The following is a 9,231-nucleotide window of genomic DNA, read 5'->3' as shown; positions in this document are numbered from 1 at the left end:
TTGGAGTCTTCTGCCGGATCAGCCATAAACTCTGATAATCTGAGATTTCTCTGTACATAAGACACGTCCCGTAGACAGTGACGCCACTTGCAGGGCCTGTAGTCATGAAGGGGCCGGCTGTCACTGCTGCTGGAGGGTGCGCTCCAGGACCCCTGGCTATTATGTCCTTGTTCTTATGGACGGGGTCTTGGAAGTCGCATATTTGCATTTCCTAATTGGTTCAGAACGGAATCAAATCCTGATGCAATAGCCACAGAAATAATGCTACACACATGAACAAGGTAGCACATGAAAATAGAAAAAGAACACATGTGTCAAGTAGCTAAGAAAATCCTTTATTACAAATATATATCTAGACAAATCACTTGGACAAACAATAAAAACAATTAAAACACAACAGAAGCAGAAGAACTGCTTCCGTGATAAAACGTAGCAGGTGCAGTCATGCGATAGTGACTGACCCCCTGCAAAAGGACCCCCTAGGACCAACACTTGTGGAAAAAATAAGTATATCACTGAAGTATTCCAGTATGAGCCAGCATGAAACAGCACAATGAAATCAATGGACAAAAAAGTCTCAAAAAGCGAGTAAGAAAAATAGCAAGGTGCAAGCTGCTGAAGACTAAACTGGAAGGTGTACAGTTACCCAAATGTAGGAGGTCCAAGGAGGGTCCAAAACAGTGCCCCACGCGTATCGCCGCAGAACGCGGCTTCCTCAGGGGTGCCCAAATGACAGGATGTCTGAGTTTAAATACCTGTGGATTGATGAACCGTACAGCGCTGCTGGTGTGTGGGCCTGGTGTAATGGCGGCGCCCGTAACGGAACACGCCAGGGCAGGTCACATGATCTAATGATGTCACTTCCGGTGACATGTGTGCTCGCGCATGCGCACCTGCGTGAGGTGGCCGGGCCCAATGTAGTATGAGTGCCGAAAGGAGGCGGAGCCTGACGATCGGTAAAATGAAAAAATTAATAAAGTGCCAGTGCAGTTTGCAGCTGGAAAATAGCCCAGCATAACAAATGATAATAAATAGTGGTCGATTTATACAACAAAGTGTAAATAAAAAGATGTGATAACGCTAAAAGTATGTACCGGACCGAATGGCCAAAAAAAATATAAAGAATTAAATCAACATGAAAATAGCATAAATAGAGACCAGACACAAAAACATTACATGAATAAATAAATAACTATATAATAGATAAATAAATTATTAGTGCAAGTAATCAAAACCATTCATACAAAACACTCACACGCATGGGCCCATGCACAACCATACCCACACACTCAAGTAGCGCATAACCGGACACCCAATCCTTATAAAAATGGAGAAGTGTAAAAATGTAGTTTTTGCTTCTTGTCGCCGTGTGCACCAAGGCAGATGAGAAGAGTAGGTTGAGAGGCGGAGAACCATATTATTATTAGTGGATGGATGGCATGGAGAGTAGAAAATGCCATGGCAATAGCCTAAGAATGAAAAGCAATTATGGATAAGAAATGGGTATAAACTTGAGGATTGGAAATAAACTTGAATATTTGATGAATATTGGTGAAGAGAATTGGGACGAGCCAATATGCTATGTGAGGAACAAAGAGTGCTGTGATATGTGATTAGAATGGCCAACTAGTAATAAGTGGTGAGTGATGGGAGTGACGTGAGATACATAAATTATAGAATAGAACTGGAGTATAAATGCTAAGGAAAAGGGGAGGAAGGGCAGGGGAGGGAGGGGGAAAGGGGGGGGGGCGAGGGGAAGAAAGGGGGGGGGAGGGAAAAGAGGGGGGGGGAAGGGGGAGGGAAAGAGGGAAAGGAGGGGGTGGGGGTGGGGGAAGGAATGTGAGGGAGTGACGTAGAAAGAAGTGAGGAAAGAGAGGTGAGGGGGCCTGTAAAAAAGGAGTTATATGCAGGATGAGTGCGTGTGCCCGAACTGTGTCAGGTGGTGAGTGTAGGTGCCAAAAGTGTGTGAGTGGTGCCAAACCGAGTATGGGTCAAAGGAGAAAGAAATGTTTGACCAGTTGTGGAAAGTGATGCAAAGAAAAAATAACTGTGAACGTGAAAAAACGTGCATGGAAGATGAGAATAAATAAATGTAAATGAGCCATACCTCATTGAGAACTTGTGAATGGCTACTTTCAATTCTTTTATTTCTTGTAGTAACCAGAAAAAAGCATGTCCTCGTTCAGCCCGTCTGGGGCCAAGGAGGAAAGGTCAAAAATCCATTTTGCTTCCAGACGCAGGAGTGCTGGTGTGACATCCCCACCACGTATATTTTGTTGGAACTTGTCCAGACCCACAACTCGTAAGCCCACTGGATTTCCCCGATGGGTTTGGAGAAAATGTTTCGCCACTGTAGATAGCTGTTTGCCATTTGAGGCATCTTGTGCTGCCTTGTTAATGGTCGAGACGTGCTTTTGAATTCTTTTGCGCAGCTCTTGGCCAGTTTGCCCCACGTAGAGCTTCGGACATGGACACAGTAGACCGTAGATGATATTACGGGATCGGCAATTTATATAGGATCGCAGTCGTATGTTTTTGGAGTTAGCAGGATTCACAAATTCCGTTCCACCCAAAATGAGGGGGCATACAGTACAATCACCACAGGGATACGATCCCACTACTCGCTGTCCGTGGCCAAGGGCTCTGGATGGTCTCTGAAAATGACTCCTCGTCAAATTGTCGCGTAAGTTTCTGGCTCGTCTGGCTATCATTCTAGGCCCAGATGGAATATGTGGCTGCAATCTCGGGTCACTCCTGAGAATCCCCCAATTCTTATGTAGCAACTTGTAAATATCTGACCACTGATTGTGGTAAGGTGTTATGATGCAGGGCTTTCCCTCCACAGCTCTCGGCTTGGAAATGAAAGTGTCTTCTCTGCGGGTTCTTTTGGCCCGCATGAAGGCCTTGGATATAACTTTTTTCGGGTAAGCTCGTTCTCTGAATCTCTGTGTTAGCTCCTCCGCATGTCGTGCGAACTCCTTTTGTGTCGTACAATTTCTTTTTACTCGTAAGAACTGACCAATCGGTATCCCATTTTTGAGGTGATGGGGGTGAAAACTTTTGTAATGCAGCAAGCTATTCGTTGCGGTCTCTTTTCTGTACAGCGTGGTCTCCACTTTTTTCTGATGGATCGAAATGCGCAGGTCAAGGAAGCTAACTTCTGCTTGGGAGAAAACAGGTGTTAGGCGTATCTGCCAAGGATTGGTGTTGAGTTCGTCCACAAAGGCTTGACAGGTCTCGAGTGTGCCCCTCCAAAAAACGAGCACGTCGTCAATATAGCGGAACCAACCGACGACATGTCGTTGGAAGGGCCCGGATGGGTACACGCTGGTCTCCTCCCACCAACCCAAAAAAAGGTTGGCGTAGGAAGGAGCACAGCGTGCACCCATCGCGGTACCCGAGACCTGTCTGTAGTATGTACGATCAAAAATGAAGTAGTTATGCCTCAGGACAAAACTCAAGAGATCCAATAGGAACATGTGATGACGTTCATCCCCCATCTGATCCTGTTGTAGAAAAAAGGCCACTGCATTGATACCAACCTCATGAAGTATGTTGGTATAGAGTGACTCCACGTCCATGGAAATAATCCAAATGTCGTCTTCAATGGTCGCCAACTCCATCTGTTCCAAGCGTCTAAGTAGATGAGACGAATCTCTCACGTAGGAGGTCAATTTGGTGACGCGTTCCTGCAGGAAAAAATCAATGTAAATACACGCCTTCTCAGATAAGCCGCCGATCCCCGCCACGATAGGTCTACCTGGAGGGTTCTGTAAGGTCTTATGCACCTTTGGTAGCATATAGAAGGTGGGTGTTACCGGAGTTTTGACCGTGAGGAAGTTTTTTTCCCGTTGAGAGATAGTGCCCTGCCTCCATGTTGTTTCGACAAGGCAATCAAATTTAGCTTTGAAAATGCTGGTGGGGTCTGAGGGTAAAGAGGAATAATAACTTTGATTACACAATTGACGCTTAGCTTCCTGAATATATAGTTCGGTAGGCCACAATACCACGTTCCCCCCCTTGTCTGCCTCTTTAATGATAAAAGTGGTGTTATTACGTAGAGCAGTGATGGCTTGACGTTCAGTTCTGGTCAGATTTTCGTGCATCCGTGGTTCTTCCTTCAGATCGCGAATATCCCGAACCATGCAGTCAAAAAATATCTGTACTGCTGGGAATAAACGTAGATTAGGGGTAGCCTGGGAGGGGGTACGAAGTGTGAATTGTGGCCTACCTGTTGCGTCTTGTTCATTTTCCCGGAGCAGGTCCATAAGATCCGTAAAAGTCCTCCGATCCACGTCCGAAAGTGCGTCAATAATAGATGGTTGGTGGTAAAGTAATTTAAAACATAACTGCCTACAGTAGAGGTAGATGTCTTTGACCAGAGAGAACTTGTCCAGCCTTTGCATGGGGGACAAATTTAGACCTTTACTTAGGACCAAGCGCTCAACATCAGACAATTGGTAAGAAGAAAGATTAATAATTTCCAAATTGTCCTTACCTTCCCTTATTGGTTGTTGTGCTTGTGGCGCTGAGGATCCCTCTTGTAGTTCGGTGACCACCGATTCCGTAATCCCCGTTTCTTGTATATTCAGGAAGCTAAGCGTCAATTGTGTAATCAAAGTTATTATTCCTCTTTACCCTCAGACCCCACCAGCATTTTCAAAGCTAAATTTGATTGCCTTGTCGAAACAACATGGAGGCAGGGCACTATCTCTCAACGGGAAAAAAACTTCCTCACGGTCAAAACTCCGGTAACACCCACCTTCTATATGCTACCAAAGGTGCATAAGACCTTACAGAACCCTCCAGGTAGACCTATCGTGGCGGGGATCGGCGGCTTATCTGAGAAGGCGTGTATTTACATTGATTTTTTCCTGCAGGAACGCGTCACCAAATTGACCTCCTACGTGAGAGATTCGTCTCATCTACTTAGACGCTTGGAACAGATGGAGTTGGCGACCATTGAAGACGACATTTGGATTATTTCCATGGACGTGGAGTCACTCTATACCAACATACTTCATGAGGTTGGTATCAATGCAGTGGCCTTTTTTCTACAACAGGATCAGATGGGGGATGAACGTCATCACATGTTCCTATTGGATCTCTTGAGTTTTGTCCTGAGGCATAACTACTTCATTTTTGATCGTACATACTACAGACAGGTCTCGGGTACCGCGATGGGTGCACGCTGTGCTCCTTCCTACGCCAACCTTTTTTTGGGTTGGTGGGAGGAGACCAGCGTGTACCCATCCGGGCCCTTCCAACGACATGTCGTCGGTTGGTTCCGCTATATTGACGACGTGCTCGTTTTTTGGAGGGGCACACTCGAGACCTGTCAAGCCTTTGTGGACGAACTCAACACCAATCCTTGGCAGATACGCCTAACACCTGTTTTCTCCCAAGCAGAAGTTAGCTTCCTTGACCTGCGCATTTCGATCCATCAGAAAAAAGTGGAGACCACGCTGTACAGAAAAGAGACCGCAACGAATAGCTTGCTGCATTACAAAAGTTTTCACCCCCATCACCTCAAAAATGGGATACCGATTGGTCAGTTCTTACGAGTAAAAAGAAATTGTACGACACAAAAGGAGTTCGCACGACATGCGGAGGAGCTAACACAGAGATTCAGAGAACGAGCTTACCCGAAAAAAGTTATATCCAAGGCCTTCATGCGGGCCAAAAGAACCCGCAGAGAAGACACTTTCATTTCCAAGCCGAGAGCTGTGGAGGGAAAGCCCTGCATCATAACACCTTACCACAATCAGTGGTCAGATATTTACAAGTTGCTACATAAGAATTGGGGGATTCTCAGGAGTGACCCGAGATTGCAGCCACATATTCCATCTGGGCCTAGAATGATAGCCAGACGAGCCAGAAACTTACGCGACAATTTGACGAGGAGTCATTTTCAGAGACCATCCAGAGCCCTTGGCCACGGACAGCGAGTAGTGGGATCGTATCCCTGTGGTGATTGTACTGTATGCCCCCTCATTTTGGGTGGAACGGAATTTGTGAATCCTGCTAACTCCAAAAACATACGACTGCGATCCTATATAAATTGCCGATCCCGTAATATCATCTACGGTCTACTGTGTCCATGTCCGAAGCTCTACGTGGGGCAAACTGGCCAAGAGCTGCGCAAAAGAATTCAAAAGCACGTCTCGACCATTAACAAGGCAGCACAAGATGCCTCAAATGGCAAACAGCTATCTACAGTGGCGAAACATTTTCTCCAAACCCATCGGGGAAATCCAGTGGGCTTACGAGTTGTGGGTCTGGACAAGTTCCAACAAAATATACGTGGTGGGGATGTCACACCAGCACTCCTGCGTCTGGAAGCAAAATGGATTTTTGACCTTTCCTCCTTGGCCCCAGACGGGCTGAACGAGGACATGCTTTTTTCTGGTTACTACAAGAAATAAAAGAATTGAAAGTAGCCATTCACAAGTTCTCAATGAGGTATGGCTCATTTACATTTATTTATTCTCATCTTCCATGCACGTTTTTTCACGTTCACAGTTATTTTTTCTTTGCATCACTTTCCACAACTGGTCAAACATTTCTTTCTCCTTTGACCCATACTCGGTTTGGCACCACTCACACACTTTTGGCACCTACACTCACCACCTGACACAGTTCGGGCACACGCACTCATCCTGCATATAACTCCTTTTTTACAGGCCCCCTCACCTCTCTTTCCTCACTTCTTTCTACGTCACTCCCTCACATTCCTTCCCCCACCCCCCCCCCCTCCTTTCCCTCTTTCCCTCCCCCTTCCCCCCCCTCTTTTCCCTCCCCCCCCTTTCTTCCCCTCGCCCCCCCCCCTTTCCCCCCTCCCTCCCCTGCCCTTCCTCCCCTTTTCCTTAGCATTTATACTCCAGTTCTATTCTATAATTTATGTATCTCACGTCACTCCCATCACTCACCACTTATTACTAGTTGGCCATTCTAATCACATATCACAGCACTCTTTGTTCCTCACATAGCATATTGGCTCGTCCCAATTCTCTTCACCAATATTCATCAAATATTCAAGTTTATTTCCAATCCTCAAGTTTATACCCATTTCTTATCCATAATTGCTTTTCATTCTTAGGCTATTGCCATGGCATTTTCTACTCTCCATGCCATCCATCCACTAATAATAATATGGTTCTCCGCCTCTCAACCTACTCTTCTCATCTGCCTTGGTGCACACGGCGACAAGAAGCAAAAACTACATTTTTACACTTCTCCATTTTTATAAGGATTGGGTGTCCGGTTATGCGCTACTTGAGTGTGTGGGTATGGTTGTGCATGGGCCCATGCGTGTGAGTGTTTTGTATGAATGGTTTTGATTACTTGCACTAATAATTTATTTATCTATTATATAGTTATTTATTTATTCATGTAATGTTTTTGTGTCTGGTCTCTATTTATGCTATTTTCATGTTGATTTAATTCTTTATATTTTTTTTGCCATTCGGTCCGGTACATACTTTTAGCGTTATCACATCTTTTTATTTACACTTTGTTGTATAAATCGACCACTATTTATTATCATTTGTTATGCTGGGCTATTTTCCAGCTGCAAACTGCACTGGCACTTTATTAATTTTTTCATTTTACCGATCGTCAGGCTCCGCCTCCTTTCGGCACTCATACTACATTGGGCCCGGCCACCTCACGCAGGTGCGCATGCGCGAGCACACATGTCACCGGAAGTGACATCATTAGATCATGTGACCTGCCCTGGCGTGTTCCGTTACGGGCGCCGCCATTACACCAGGCCCACACACCAGCAGCGCTGTACGGTTCATCAATCCACAGGTATTTAAACTCAGACATCCTGTCATTTGGGCACCCCTGAGGAAGCCGCGTTCTGCGGCGATACGCGTGGGGCACTGTTTTGGACCCTCCTTGGACCTCCTACATTTGGGTAACTGTACACCTTCCAGTTTAGTCTTCAGCAGCTTGCACCTTGCTATTTTTCTTACTCGCTTTTTGAGACTTTTTTGTCCATTGATTTCATTGTGCTGTTTCATGCTGGCTCATACTGGAATACTTCAGTGATATACTTATTTTTTCCACAAGTGTTGGTCCTAGGGGGTCCTTTTGCAGGGGGTCAGTCACTATCGCATGACTGCACCTGCTACGTTTTATCACGGAAGCAGTTCTTCTGCTTCTGTTGTGTTTTAATTGTTTTTATTGTTTGTCCAAGTGATTTGTCTAGATATATATATTTGCATTTCCTTACCCAGAATCCCCAGCGGAGCTACACAGGAAACGTTCATCTCCATAAGGAGAACTAATTCCTTCCTGACCTTCCCCTTTCCCCCTTCTCCATGATAAGCTGCGTGTAGTCTGCACCCATTCTTTCTTGGTTTGAAGATCTCTGCTTGCTGTCAATAAAGGGGTGTCCTGTATACTCCATAAGGTTTAGTTTCCATCCCCCTCTGCTCGGGGGTCTCCCCTCTAGTTTCCATCCCCCTCTGTTGGTGGTCTCTCTCTCTAGTTTCCATCCCCCTCTGCTTGGGGGTCTCTCCTCTGTTGGGGTCTCCCCTCTAGTTTCCATCCCCCTCTGCTCTGGGGTCTCTCCTCTGCTTGGAGTCTCCCCTCTAGTTTCCAACCCCATCTGCTTGGGGGTCTCTCCTCTAGTTTCCATCCCCCTCTGTTTGGGGTGTGTCTTCTTGCGGGGTTCATCTAGTTTCCATCTCCTCTGCTTGGGGGTCTCTCCTCTGCTCGGGGGTTTCTCCTCTAGTTTCCATCCCCCTCTGCTTGGGGGTTTCCTCCTGCTCGGGGGTTCTTCCTCTAGTTTCCATCCCCTCTGCTTGGGGTCTCTCCTCTGCTCGGGGGTTTCTCCTCAGTTTCCATCCCCCCTCTGCTTGGGGGTCTCTCCTCTGCTCGGGGGTTTCTCCTCTAGTTTCCATCCCCCTCTGCTTGGGGGTCTCTCTCTGCTCGGGGTTTCTTCCTCTAGTTTCCATCCCCCTCTGCTTGGGGGTCTCTCCTTCTCTCTGGGGTTTCTCCTCTAGTTTCCATCCCCCCTCTGCTTGGGGTCCTCTCCTCTGCTCGGGGGTTTCTCCTCTAGTTTCCATCCCCCCTCTGCTTGGGGGTCTCTCCTCTGCTCGGGGGTTTCTCCTCTAGTTTCCATCCCTCTCTGCTTGGGGTCTCTCCTCTGCTTGTGGGTCTCCCCCTCTAGTTTCATCCCCCCCTCTGCTGGGGGGCTCTCCTCTTGCTCGGGGGTTTCTC

Source organism: Engystomops pustulosus, chromosome 9, assembly GCF_040894005.1.
Source record: "Engystomops pustulosus chromosome 9, aEngPut4.maternal, whole genome shotgun sequence".
Classification (NCBI taxonomy): domain Eukaryota; kingdom Metazoa; phylum Chordata; class Amphibia; order Anura; family Leptodactylidae; genus Engystomops; species Engystomops pustulosus.
Note: the sequence above shows the minus strand (reverse complement) of the source record.